General features: G+C 37.5%; 1 protein-coding gene across 2 annotated transcripts in view; it reads left to right on the top strand.

Moving 5' to 3' along the window:
- Positions 1 to 15,203, top strand: part of LOC109452252 (broad substrate specificity ATP-binding cassette transporter ABCG2-like) — a 96,307-nt gene that overhangs the window by 30,155 nt on the left and 50,949 nt on the right. The window contains exon 2 of one of the 2 annotated variants that reach the window (XM_074323695.2): positions 5,119 to 5,186. The exons of the other annotated variant lie outside the window; for it this stretch is intronic. The gene's annotated coding sequence lies outside the window, so the exon portion shown is untranslated. The remainder of the gene's footprint in view (positions 1 to 5,118; positions 5,187 to 15,203) is intronic. 2 annotated transcript variants of the gene reach the window in all.

Genomic DNA, 15,203 nt, shown 5'->3' with positions numbered 1-15,203 from the left:
GGGTAAAGAAGGAAATGGAACACATCGTTTTTTTAAAAAATGTTTTTTGAAGTTAAACTTTTCCTGTGTAAATAAATTCCCCTTACTTTCATGGCCTTCAAGGACAATAATAAGGTATTCTTTTAAACTTGTTTCCAATCATCATGCTAGTAAAAATGTAGTTGAGCTTGATCTTTTGGTACCACCTGTGGTCCAGGAGAGTTCAGAATTCTTTTATTTTCGCAACAGAAAACTTTTTAAAAATTAAAAATAAATGAACAACTACATTATACAAAAATGTAATTATTATTATTTATATCTTAAAATGTATAGTATTTACCTATTAGGAAGCTAGTCAATGAAAACAAAGTATTTTTGATGAGCACACATGTGTTGTGAAAAGGGTTTGTTATAGTTGCAGAAAATGTCTAAAATAAATTTATTTCTGCATTTGTTTTAGTTGTACAATATTGAGAAAAATCTGATTTACAGACTAACAAGCAGAAATAGTTTCGAGTTTTTGTGTTGTTTTTCATCTGACAATTTTATGATTTTTCTCTGATTAAACAGAGATGACAAGAGAAGATTGATTCTGAGGTAACGTATAAAACTAGCACAAGTTAACACATGGGCTTCCAATATGTTAAACTTTGGTAGATAACTGCATGACAGGTCACAATATGTTTTTGTACAATTTTTTTCAATGTAATTGATAAATAAATAAATAAATAAATGTTTTTCTCTATATTTAGAATGAACACATTGTTTGGTGGCTTTTTAAAAAACTGCTTTATTGAAATTTAGATACTATAAATTTTAAGTGTACAATTCAGTGGAATTTAGTACCTGTGTAGAGTTGTGTAACCATTACTAATCCAATTTTAGAACCTTTCTATCACCTGGAAAAGCTTCCTGCAAACCTTACTAGTGCCACTTGCACCCCCTGTGCCCCTTCCCCCCTATTTCTTGGCCTTCCAGCAGAGAAGAGTAGATAATTTCCTGAAAGCTGGTATGTTAGTGTCTGTGTAAAAATATCCATTGTCTGTGTTCCTGTAAAAAGTGTCTGAATATACCTATACAACTTGTAGTGAAAGATAAAAATTAAAAGTGATTATTTCATTGAGAGGCCTGTGAACTGATTAATTTTATTTACTGTGTAATAATGTATAATTGGTATTGAAATGTGTTACATGTTGAACTGGAATGTTTCTGTGGTAATTAGAGGACAGTTCTGATGTGCAAAGTTTTCACTGTATAATATCTTGTTGATTGGCAAGTTACATCTTTTCATATGCTTATTGGTCATTCATATTATCTTCAGTGAAATGTCTATTGAAATTTTTTGCCCCTTTTAAAAACTGGGGCATTTATCTTCTTCGCATTGATTTGCAAGGGTTCTTTATGTATTCTGGATACAAGGTGTTCCTCTAGCCTATACATTTAAAAAAAGGCATATGCAATATTCACATTTTTAATTTCATATATAGAACAGAACCAAAATATATAAGTGTTATTATTTATTTATTAGGAAAAAAATTCATGCTATAGATACAAGTTGTTTATCTGATACATGATTTGCAAATATTTTCTCTCAGTCTGTGGATTGTCTTTTCATTTTCTTAATGATTAAACATTGTTTTTGAGAATGATATGTACATAAAAGGCTTGTGGAGTCCCTGAAACCTCTCCTTGGTACCCTAGGATTATCGGATCACAGTGTGACACCCGCTGCTTGTGAGCATTTCAGTGTATTTAAACTCAGCAAGCTAAATAAGTCATCATCAGCAGAAGCATAGACTGGTGTAGTCGCAAGGGACCTTACAATTAACCAAATGCCCTTCTAATTTTGTAAATTAACTCCTGCCTGTTTGAATGTCTTACTAGTTGTAATGCCTGTTTGCAAAGTGTGATGGAGAATTGGGAGCTCAGCTTGGATTTGAGGACAAACAAAAACGTCAGGAGTCCTGAGGTCGGCTAAGGCAGTACAAAGTGAGAAAATCAGTATTTCCTGATGGGGTTTTATTTTCTGGCTCAGAATAAAAAAACTTAGACATCAAAGAGAAGCCAGGAAAAACTCTGAACTCTGTAGCAACCAGGCTTTAACAATAGAAATCCACCTCAATGACTGTTGTTTTAAATAATAACGAAGAAAAAAACATGCTGTTAAGGGAAATGTATTGTGTTCAGTATATAAAAGCCAGCTTCGCATTCTTACCTTAAACCACCCCATGGCTTCTTTGCGCTTATGATTTATGTACATTTCTTTTTTGTGTACCCTTTTAAACTTACCTCATTTATTCATTTAATGAATTTATTGAGTATGTATATATCATAAAGGTAGAAATTGGCCTTAAAAAGTAATTTATACTCTCATAAGGAAAATACCAAAGTAAGCAGTTATATAATTATGGATTGAGTACTACAACATATTTTATAAAAACAATACCATGAAACCAAAGATTGTTTCTTTGGAAAGATCAACAAAATTGACACACCTTTAGCTACATTGACTAGGGAAAAATAGAGAAGATTCAAATTACTAAGATCAGAAATGAAAGTTGAAACATTGCTACAGATTTTATAGAAATACAAAGTATTATAAGAGAGTACTGTGAACAATTGTCTGTCAACAAATTGAATAACTAGAGAAGATGGACAAATTCCTAGAAATATACAATCTGCCTAAACCAACTCATGAAGAAATAGAAAATCTGAATAGACCTGAATAAATCTGAATCAGTAATCAAAAACCTCCCAACAAAGAAAAGCAATGGATCAAATGACTTCACAGGTATATCCTATCAAATATTTAAAGAAGAACTAGCATCAGTCCTTCTCAAACTCTTCCAAAACATTGAAGAGGAGGGAATACTTCCTAACTCATTCTCTGAGGAGACTATTCCCCTGAAACCAAAGCCACACAAAGGCACTACAAGAAAACTATAAACCATTTTCCCTTGTGAATGTAGATGCAAAAATTCTCAACATTATGCGACAAATTGAATTCAGCAGCATGTTAAAAGGATTATACACCATGACCAGGTGGGATTTAACCCTGGAATATGAGGATAGTTCGACATGAAAACCAATCAGTGTAATACATTAATAAAATGAAGGAAAAATACTACATGATCATCTCAATTGATGCAAAAAAATATATCACAAATTCAACATTCTTTCAACACTCTATAAACTGGGGATAGAAGGAGACTTCCTCTACATGATAAAGGCCATATATGGAAACGTCACAGCTCACATCAGACTCAATGGTGAAAGACTGAAAGCTTTTCCCGTAAAATCAGGAATGAGACAAAGGTGTCTGCTTCTGTTCAACATGGTATTGAAAGTTCTAGCCAGAGCAGTTAGACAAGAAAATGAAAGACATCCACATTGGAAAGGAGGCAGCAAAATGATCTCTTTTTACATAATATAAGGTTACATTATCTTATATGTAGAAAACCCTAAAGATTCCACACACACACAAAAAAACGTTAGCGCTAATAAACGAATTCAGCAAAGTTGCAGGATACAAAATCAACACACAAAAATCAGTTGCTTTTCTGTAGTTGAGCAAAGAACAATCTGAAAAGGAAACTAAGAAAATAATTTCATTTATAATACATCAAAAAGAATAGAATACTTAGGAATAAATTTAAACAAGAAGGTAAAAGACTTGTACACTAAAAACTGCAAAAACATTGCTGAAAGAAAATTAAAGAAAACATAAATAAATGGAAAGATATCCTGTGTTCGTGGATTTGAAGATTTAATATTGTTAAGATAACAGTGCTACCCAAAGCAATCTATAGATTGAGTGCAATCATTATCAAAATTCCAATGGCGTGTTTTTTTTTTTTGTTTTGTTTTGTTTTTTTTTTCAGAAATAAAAAATCCCATTCTAAAATTGATGCAACAGGTGAAACCTGGCATTTCACAGGCAGAGGTCCACTCCAGTGGCTCTCAGTACCCACTGCCCTCCTTTGGGGAGGCACAGAGGCCCCTACAGCTATGAGAGGCAAGATGGGCTGGAGGAGCTTCCCCACCTATGTGCTGTGTCTCTGCTACAATATGCCCATCCAAACAACAGAGCGACACATCCAGCTGCACTGTCTCCCACTACTGCCACCCCTTTTGTAAGTGGCCAGTCCCATCCCTGCCCTGGGCTTCAAGTGGTGAGCCTAGCTCTAGTCCTCTGCCTCCTATAGTTTGCGTTCCCTTTTTTTGGGCTAACCTCCTTACCACCATTACCTGCTTCTAGACCCAAGGCCTTCATCCCGTAAGCTTTCGTAATTCTTACCATTTGGAGGTTCTTTTCTGGAGATGTTTCTTGGACTTGCAACTGCCTAGACTTTTCTTGCTTTTCTTCCTTTATTTTGATCCATTGTGGCTGAGGGGGATTTTGAAGGTTGAACAAATTTATTTCACCTCTACTTTCCAATTTCTTTTAGCAGTTTTTACAGGAAATAATGGTGTTAGTATTTCTTATATCAGCACTAATATAAATTGTAATATCTGTATGACCTTGGGTAAATTGTTTAATCTCACTATGCTTCAGTTTCATCATCTACAAGATAGAAATTTTAATAGAACCCACCTAAAGGCATTGTGGCGAAGATTAAATGAGGTTTTAAATAGGCCGCAAAACTAGAAGGCACTTAGAATACTGCCTGGCAAGTGGTAACTACTCAATATATATTACTGTTATAATTGTCATTTGGTAAAAATCAAGGTTACCTTATATTTTCCAAATATACATTAGTTTATAAATATTTTTTTAAATTAAATTCATCGTGGTGACATTGATTAATAAAATTATATAGATTTCAAGTATACAATTCGATAATACATCACTTCTATATTGCATTGTGTGTTCACCACCCAATTCTCCTTCCATCACCATATATTTGATCCCCTTTACCCTCTTCTATTACCCTCCCTCCCCCTTTATGCTAAACTGTTGTCTGTGTGTATGAGTTTTTGTTTATCTTGTTCGTTTGTTGCTTTCAGTTTTATATCCCACATATGAGTGAAATCATATGGTTCTCGACATTTTCTGTCTTAGTTTGCTTAGCATGATAATCTCGAGATCCATCCTTGTTGTCACAAATTTTAAAAAATCTTTATTCAACACTCTGACAGGGATTGTCACCATTAATGTGAAGTAAGAAATTGAGGCACCCAAAGGTCAACTAGCAAAAACTGGAGAGGTGAGATGAAACTTGGGTACATCTCAATTGGCTTATGGCTTTGTCATGCACAGAATAATTAATGTATATTTCTTGGTCTAATATGGGTTCTGGGTGAGCCTATAAGCATTTAGCCTTGTTGAGATCAGCTATTATAAAGTTAAGCTTGATAGCCAAATGTGTATAATGCATTATTTAATACTCATTACACTTTAACTTTAGTTCCTACCATGAATAAACTCTTATCTCTATAGGCAATGAAATGTTTATAGTAGTCAGTAATGTATTATATGACAGAGGTAAGCCTTTTATGACACCCATCTCCATTTTTACAACATAGCAGATTCAGGTAAGGGTGGATAGGTCCCTGACTTTTATAAGATAAACTTTCTTTTTATTATTCAGTCAATATATATTTATGAGTTATCTGTTGTTTCAAGGCAATATTTAGGAAATATCCTAGGTGTCAGACATACTTTCTGCCCTCATAATTTTCATTAACACCACTACAAAGTTTTTAGTTTCTCAGGTTTGAGATCTTGAAGTCAATTCACATCTTGAATGTTTTGTCAGATACCAGATGCTGTAAATTCTTCCTTTATACTGTTTTTTCATGCCCATTTTCTCACAAATTTTTCCACCATTGCTCTAGTTCAGTCTATATTTTTCATTTGCAGACTGATTTCTGCCTTCCCACATTCCTCCATCCATTCTATACAGGAACAGATTAATCTTTCTAAAAGACTACTTGGGCAATGTCATCCCTCGACGCTAAACTTTCAATAGTGTTTTCCCCTCAAGATGAGTCTAAACTCCTTGGTTTGGAATTCAAAGCCTCCACAATTTGGCCCCAGAAGATTCTCTCATATTTTTGTTCAAGTTGAGATGCTTCTTGGGGGATAGGATTCACGAACAAATGCTGTATACATGTTCTACAATGATGAAGTCTCCTTAGTTAACTTGTTTTAATCTAGCATTTCTTCATCTTTTCCTCATAACACTTTTTCTAGTTTGGAAGATAAAACAGTCTTTCCCTCATTTGATTACTCATCATATATTATTGAGCATCCAGGATGTCAGGTTCACAAATTACTACCACACAAGGCAGAATGTGGAAGGTGATAGACAGTGTTTTGGAGTTGAAAATGACTTCATGCTCGAGTGATCAGGAAAGACCGTGTCAATGTTTACACAACGGATGTATAATCACACCGTAACTCAAGAATTAATATTGGCAATTCATGACCACAAATGAATCGAGAGAACCATGCACTCACATTAGAAACCTTTAACAAAATGAACAAAAGTGATTTCCAAAAGAACTGCCCAGAAAAAAATGTTTTTATTGTGGTAAAATATTCACAGCATAAAATTTATCATTTTAACTATTTATCAGTGTTCAAGTCAGTTGTCTTAAATACATTCACAATGTTGTGTGACCATCATCCCTATCTATATCCCAGAGTTTTCATTCGTCCTCAACCACCCTGGAATTTTGAAACTCCTGTGCATACTAAGCTCAGATGTTTCCCCCAGTCTCAGCATTCCACGGCCCTCATCCCCATATAGACTTAGTCATACCAGCCCCAGGGGTATAACGCTTCTCATATCATTTTCACTGTAATGCATCCATTTACACATCTGTCTCCCCTTTTCTATGTGTTATTTCTCTACCTCATTGTCAAACACAGGACTTAACACAAGGGAAGCCCTCAGAAAAATGTTGCTGAATGGGGCTAGCATCTGCTGGAGGGAGAAATGGAACGATGGCTTATGGGTTCACTCTCTTCTACAACTCTGATCCTCTCTCTAATTTTCTCTATGCTGTTTTAAGCATAATCAAGGGGAGAAGATGATTTCAAATTTCGGGCCTCCACTTGTGCCATTCTAATGGGTGATGTGGTTGGTCAACCATTAGGATTCTTTCCTGATCTAACACTTTAGGGTATACCTCAAAACTGGAAACAACCCAAAAGGCCCATCAATAGTAGAATGGATAAATTGCAGTAGATTCATACAATTGAATCCTACACAGAGATTAAATTTAATAAGCCTTTACTATGTGAAAACATGTGGATGAAGCTCATATAAATAATATTGAATAAAAAGAGGCAGGCTCAAAAGAGTAATCACTTCATTTATATACAGTTTAAAAACAGACAAAATTGATGTATAATGATGGAAGTCAGAAGAGTGGTTACCTTTGGAAGGGACAATGACGAGGGTGGGGCATGAGAGAGGCTCCTGGGGTATTGATAATAAATCAGGTGTATTCGCTTTGTAAATATACATCAGGGTGTTTACTTAGATTTTCTACTTGTTCTGCATGTATGTTATACCTCAATTAAAAAATTTACTTAAACAGAAGACTTTATGGATATGTGAAATTTAGTTTGGTGAACTCTCAGCATGGAACTTTCCAACCTATTTTGCAGGGACAAATGTTACAACCTCTATGCCACTTTCTGACTCTGCAGGTTAATTATGAATACCTAATCATATGTATTTTCCACCCTCCGTACTCATTTTTTAGAACTTGACTACTCATACCTCTGTGAACTTTATAACCAAATGAATTATTTTTTTTTCCCAAATGAATTATTTCTTAATTGGTCTCTTGTCTGCTATATAAAAGAAATTATATGATCCAAGGTGATCTGGCTCCAGATTCTGAGCTCTTAACACACCTACCCCTCCCCCCCACACTGCTGTATGCTTATACACACATGACGCTGTCTCTCTCTGAATTAATGCCACCTTCTGTTCTCGTCTCCATATCTATAAGACTTTGACAACAGGTTTTTGGCATTTCTCTTCTCTCCAAGATGATTATTACCGAAGATGTGTATCTAGATGATCAACCCATCACTCTAGCTCTGTGCTCTTTGATCTTCTCAACTTCACTTCCAGGGTAGTCAGAATTCTAAAGATCCCCTTCTTCCCTAGCCCTCAAGATTCCAGTTCATCCACTGGTTTTATAACCAAACACTAACCTAGGTACTGCTCTGAGGAACTGTGCAGTTGTAATTAAAAGTTTCAAGTCAGTTGACTCCAAGATAGTGTGATTATCAAGGTAGGCCTGATTTAATCACAGAAGCCCTTTAAAAGGCAGAAGGAGAAGTCTGAGAGAGAAGAATTTTGAGACGGACTCATCTGCTTTGAAGATGGAGGGGTTCACATGAGAAGGAATGTGAACAACCCGGAGGAGCTGGTTAACAGTCAGCCAGGAAACAGGAACCTCAGTCCTAAAACAGGGATTAGATTCTGCCAGCAACTTGACTTCAGAAGCAAATTCTTCAGATAAGAGTGTCAATAAAGAAGTCCAGCTGGCTGACACACTGATTTGGCCCTGTGATACCCTGAACAGGACCTACCGTGTTTCCCCGAAAATAAGATCTAGCCGAACCATCATTTCTAAAGCGTCTTTTGGAGCAAAAATTACAGCACCTGGTATTATATTATATTATGCGTATTATATTATATTATATTATATTATATTATATTATATTATATTTATTATATTATATAAGACCCAGTCTTATATTAAAATAAGACTGGGTCTTATATTAATTTTTGCTCCAAAAGACGCATTAGAGCTGATGGTCCAGCTAGGTCTTATTTTCGGGGAAACACGGTAGCCTAGCCTACGTAGATTCCTGACCCTCCGGAACTGTGAGATAATAAATGAGTGCTGTTTTAAGATGTTAAATTGATAGTTTGTCACTCAGTAATAGAAGACAAATCCACCTCCCTTTTACTTCCATAATCCTACTGTCATGTTTAAACATTGGGACCTTGTTAAAATCTGGAATGCCAATATTAAATGTCAATTTCCTACTCAGTGACCTTATCCTCCTGTTCCAGCTCTTCAGCCTCAAACTAACCCCTCTGTAGGCTCCCATTTTACCGGTTTCTTCCTAGTTTCATTTTCCTATGGTGAATCACTTCACCCACTCCTTGCTCATTTTTCTATTACCTTACCCACCCACCAAAACCACATCCTAGGCTTTATTCAACCTTTTAACCTTCTCTATCTTTACTTCTTTGTGAATGGGAAAGCCATACCCTGATGCCAGGACATTTATAGAATCTAATATTAGGGGTCCTTGGTGTTGCTGTGCAATCTCTCTAGGTCCCTTATTAGTGTTGGGAGGAAAAACTTTTCCTCTATCAATTTAGGTCCATTGGGCAGGGGAGGAGCTGAAAGTTAACTGACAACAGACAGATTAAAGGAGAAAAGATGAGGTTATGGGGTTTATATACCAACTTGATAGAGAGGGAAGAGGGGAGAAAGGGCTTCTTTGGCAAAACAAAGTACTTTTAGAAAAGACCAATGGACTTTTAGGGAAACAAATGGAAGTATGGCAGTTTTTGATAATTGTTTGATATTTGATATTTGTTCACGGAATTTCTTATCCAGGTATGAGTGGTTCGTGGTCTTCCTGGCGGTAAAGCTCCCTGAGATGGGATTTATAGCAGCCTCACTCTCTGAAGACCCTGCCTTTAGTCAGATAAGGGAAGCTCCAAAAAGGCTTCTTTCTGCATCAGTTATATCTCTAATATCTTCAGTTGAAAATAATCTTCATATCAACTATATGAGTGCAGGTGGGTTCCTACATTAGTATCCTTTTTGTTTCCTTAGGACCTTGTGGTAGGCAGAATAATGTCCTCCCAAAGATGTCCATGTCCTAATATCCAGAATGTGAATGTTAGATTACCTGGCAAAGGAGAATTAAGGTTGTTGATGAAAAGAAGGTTGCTAATCAGATGACTTTAAAATAGGGAGGTTATCCTGCTTTCTCTGGTGGGTCTAACGTAATTACAAGGGTCCTTAAAAGTAGAAGAGGGAGGCAGAGGATGAAAGTCAGAGAAAGTGATGTGATAACAAGCAGGGTCAGAGAGATGCTTCGTTGTTGGCTTGGAAGCTGGAGGAATGGGGCCATAAGCCAAGGAATGCAGGCAGCCTCTAGAACCTGGAATAGGTTCCAGAAAGGAACCCAGACCTGCTGACGTCTTTGGTGTTAGTCCCGTGAGACTCCCATCAGACTCCTCATCAATAGAAATGGAAGATAAATTTTTGTTGTTTTAAGCCACTAAATTTGTGGTAATTTGCTACTGTAGCCATAGGAAATGAACACAGGTCTATTCCAGTAGTCACCATTTTCTCAAATCCCCTATGTTCTCATTCACACACACTCTCAGCTGATCCTCAACTTCAGAAAGTGGGGTTATGGGCCAGACAGTTCTTTCAATTTTCTCTATTTTCCCTAATTAAAACATTTATCTACATGAGGACACATCTTGATTCCATTCCCCTCCCTTATACCACAATTTAAAAAATTTTTTTTTCCTTTGCTAATGCTAATTCCTCTGAATTCCATTTCCACCCTGCATTCTAAGGGACCTGATTTTACCAATTAACCACTTTTTCTTCTTCATGGTTTGTCCTCTGGGCAGGCACACATATCCTGGCCTGTCTAATTTAAATCAAATAAGAAAGATTTTCTGTGAACCCCAAGATAGCCTTTAAGGTATACCTTTTGATAGTTGAAAGCTTTGAGAAGAGTTGTCTATACTGGTGTTATGTTTCCGTTCTTTCACATACTTGTCAGTGCTCTCAAGCCATTACAGACTGACCTTTCTCTCACCGAGTTCGCCAAAGGCCCATGGTAGCTGTGAACAGAGCCACAGAGGAACATGGTGTATGCAGTGTCTTGCACTGTGATTTATTTTCTTTAACTTGGAATGGTAGTGGAAACAAATATAGTTGGACCCACAACAGATATTGTTGGGAAAATTTCCTGGGGCTGAGAAATCAGAGGAAGAGGCTGACAATTCTCGTTACATTAAGAGTTTATTAGGGGAACTTACATGTGAAGTGCGTGGTGGGAGACAGTGAGATGCTATGGATATCCTCCACTCCATGGGACAGGCGCTAAAGGGTTATATGCATGTAGAACAAGGCAGGATGGATTAGACTACTGCGGCATGATCCACTCCTGATAAGGGGGAAATGCCTATCATGCTTGCCTAGGGCAGGGCAACCGCCTGTTCCAGGCACCAGCACAAACCAGCACACTGTGGGGCGTAGAGGAAGGGGTCGATCAGACAGTCTGTGAGGGAATTAAGGGGAGCAATGTCTGTTCTGCCCCTTATCTAGCTGACAGGTCTGGCAGCACTTAAGCAGCGGTCACGTCATGGAATAGCCTGTCCTCTACAGATGTTATATATGTATCCCAAATGCCCCCCAGTCCCTAATAAGTCCTGCCTGAAACCTATACTTGACAGGAGAAAACTGACCCTTCAATTTACCACTTGGACCAAGAACTAAATAACATACTTGATTTGAGACAGTGTAGAGACTTGGGCTGAGGTGAACGAATGCCACCATCCCATCACTCCCTACACAAAAATGCATAAGCAGCTGATTTTATCTCCCTTCAAAACCTCTACTTCCATACAGATGTCGAAACCACTATTCTGCATGTGCATTTGATCAAGATTTGACGACTATTTGACCTTCCTGGGGGTAGTGATAAAGAGCAGTCCACCATCTTGCCCCACAGCACAGGCGCTAACTTGATTACCAGGCAACACAACCTATAAAGAAAGCCCTCTACTTTCAAAAAGACTGCTCTTTCTACAAGTCAGCCAACAACTCACACCTGGATAAGTAATTGCATAAACAAACATTATCACAAACTCTCCTATTTTCATTTAATTCCCTAAGAGTCCATTTGTCTTTTTAAAAAGTCCTTCGTTTTATAAAAGCAGCCAAGTAGAACCAGCTCCAGAGAGAGTTCTGAGGACCTTCCTCTCCTCTGTGCTGCCTCCCTTGTGCTCTAGCATAAGCTTAATAAAATCGGTCTGGAAGTGTTTCTGGAATTTTCTCTTGATTACTACCTTGGGGAACCCAAGAACCCAAAAGCTGGTAACAGGTTCTTACGAGATTTTTGCACTTGGTGGCCAGGCAGGCAAATAGACTGAGAGCTCAAGGCAGCTGCCAGACGCTAGGAGGATATTAAAAATCCTATGAGTCGGATGTCACATGTCCCTGTGGGAGCGTTGATATTAGGGTACCTGATTCATGGAGTTACAGACCCAGGAAATTTGTTCCTTTAAAAAGAAGACTGCTTTGGTTACCATTCTGTATAATAAGCCATATCCTTTATCAACATTAAATGAATTTGTATCTTTTGCCTGTGACTTTTGCTGATATTCCATCAAGCACTGATAGATACCATTGTGAAAACTGTACAAGCAAGCCCTTCACGGGTGTGATTATTGGAGAGGAGTATAACCACCTCCATCTCACCTCAAGCCCCACAAAACCTCCCAGTTATTTTTGAAGTTTTTAGAAGTGAGGCTTAAGTGATTTCATGAATGAGACTGTCTGCTCCCTTCACTGGAGGACATCTTCCCTGTTTGTCTGTTTATGTCATGACACTGCCTACAAAAGCACATGGCCACAACTTACCCCTGCTAATGCCATTTTAGATCTCCAGTGTGTGTGTCAAGGGTGTGGACTCTAGATGGCTCCAAAGCTTTCAATTAGGATTTTAAAGAAATGCTAATTTTGATAATTCTGTGGTTTGATTGCAAGGCACGTAAAACATGACAGTGATGTCAACTAGGGTGGAGATAGTCCAGTAGATAAATTATATCATCAGTGATCCATGCTCTTTCTGTTTACTTGTTCTGCCATCTGAAAAATTAATAGAAAGAAATGGGAAAAGGCCTTATATAGAAAATTTACAAATAAACCACAAGTCATCATTAGGTATTTAACAAGGTAACTCTTGCTCACTAAGTCAAAGACGTGTAAATTAACCACTGCCATTTGTCATTTATCAAGTTTTAAAAAATTAAATTTATTATTCTATCCAGTATTTGTGAGAATTTAGGAGAACAAGCAACCTTTTAAATTGTTGGGAGACTGAATTTGGCACAAATTTCATGTGGGAAAATTGGCTATGTATATTAGAAATTTTTAAGTGGGCATAACATTTTGTGCCAGCAATTTCCCTTCTGGAATATATATGAATGGGAGCAATGATGTGAGAATAGTTACAACGATGTTTTGTGAATAATTAGATGATTGGTTAAATTAATTTTGGTACACAACAAATAATTGAATACCATGCAGCCATTAAGCATTAAGTTATAACAAGATGTTGAATGACAGGAAACCATGTTTGCAACAGAGCAGTTTATAAAATAATAATAGCTACCATTTATTGAGTACTAATCAGTGATAATGACTCTGTTCAGTGCTTTACACAGACATTATCTCATTTAATCTCTGTAACTACCTTGAGAGATTGTTTCCTCTGATTACCAATAACCACTTAAAGACTAAGTAACCAGTTCAAGTTCAAATCTGCAGGCTGTGGGAGAGCCCGGATTCAGACACAGACTGTCTGATTCAAGAGGATGCCCTTCATTTCCGTACTTTGTATACACTCGTAAGCTCACTTATGTTTTTTAAGAAAATATGTATGCATAGAAAAAGACTAAAAGCAGATGGTATGTGGCTGATGGGTTACAGATGATTTTTTTACCTGTTTGATATGCAATAAGAGAGAAAAAAAAGTTTAATTAAATGGAAAAGAAAAAGTGCCAGATTGAGAACACATTCAGTAAGAGTCCCAATACCAGGCTCTATAAATCTTGGGCAGAGAGGTCATGAGGTGGATGCTGGAGGTTTGTGGTCCAAGAAAAGCTGTGAGTCACCTGTGCATTCACCTAACTTTTGACCTGTGCAAATCAGTCCACTTTGGAAGGTCATCTTTAGGTTTCTTTCTCCCTAATATCCCGTATCCTATAATAACCAAACATTAAAAGAGAAAACGGGGCATTTGAAAATAATTAGCCCCAAATAAAATGCTAACTTACAGTTAAAGTGACTCACTTCTTTACAAAGCAAATCATTTATGTAATGCTGGCTTTAATCTGAATTTGTTGTTGATGGAAGAAATGTCCAAACCTGAAAAGATGTGTCAAATGATGTTGGTTGGCGCCAATTCAATGCCAATATTAGTCCCCAGTTTGGGATGCAGTGAAGAGGGAAACTTTCTTTATTCAGTGCAAACAGCTGAATTGTGATACAGTACATCTGTGAGAATAGCATGGCTATGGAACAGCTCAATAGTGTTATGGCTCAATTATGAAGCAGCATGGCGGTGAGGTGCCCTGGGGCCAGGCCCCTCTTTAGCTAGACACCTCTGCTCTGGCTCCAGCTGAGGAAACACAGTATTCAGGCTTTGGTGGAAAGGGAAATTGCACTTTGCAAACCTGAGAGAGAGCTGACTTATATATACAGAAGTCCCACCCTGGTCTCTGAATGGTCTGTCCTCATTCAAATGAGGATTCCAAATCCTCAGTTTGGTCTAAAAGGCACTCTCCTAATTGGTCAGAATGGAGCCGCTCTGATTGGTCGATGAAGATGCTGATTGGGTAGGCGGGATATAGCTACACAACTCTGATTGGATGGGAAAAGCCTTAGCCCTATTGGTTGAAATACTATTCCAGGAACTCCTTTAAAAGGGCTGGTACAGATGGTAGGAACACATGCAGACGAGCAGTTCAGTGGAGGGGTCAGGCTTGTCTCTGAAGTGCTGTTTGCATGAGAGATACCTATTTAGAAATATCTGCCAGGCTCTGAGTTAGCCACCAGGAGCCCTTCTCAGTATCTTCTTTCTCAGGGTCCACAGAACTTTCAAAAGAGTTTATTCTAGCCGAAACTGACGACAGCTGCTGGGAAGCAAGACCTCAAAATGCTCCAGAGAAGGACAGTTTCACAGTTTCTTTTATGGATTTGGATTAAGGAAGGAATTTAAGGAAAGTTACCTGAAGGTGGAAGAAAGCAAGGCAGGGATTGGATTACAGGATAGTTAAGATTATGTACTCTCTTGAGGGTGGTTATGCCTTCAAGGGGTGTTACTTCTGGTATTTCAAAGGTGTATTAACATAGATGCACAAGAAGAATGGGTAGGGATTGCTTTAAAAACCTTTCACTAAAGATGTTACCGGCCTGGA

Source organism: Rhinolophus sinicus, chromosome 1 (assembly GCF_057876585.1).
Source record: "Rhinolophus sinicus isolate RSI-liver-muscle chromosome 1, RSI-T2T, whole genome shotgun sequence".
NCBI classification, from domain to species: Eukaryota; Metazoa; Chordata; class Mammalia; order Chiroptera; family Rhinolophidae; genus Rhinolophus; species Rhinolophus sinicus.
This window is presented reverse-complemented; position numbering and strand designations above follow the sequence as displayed.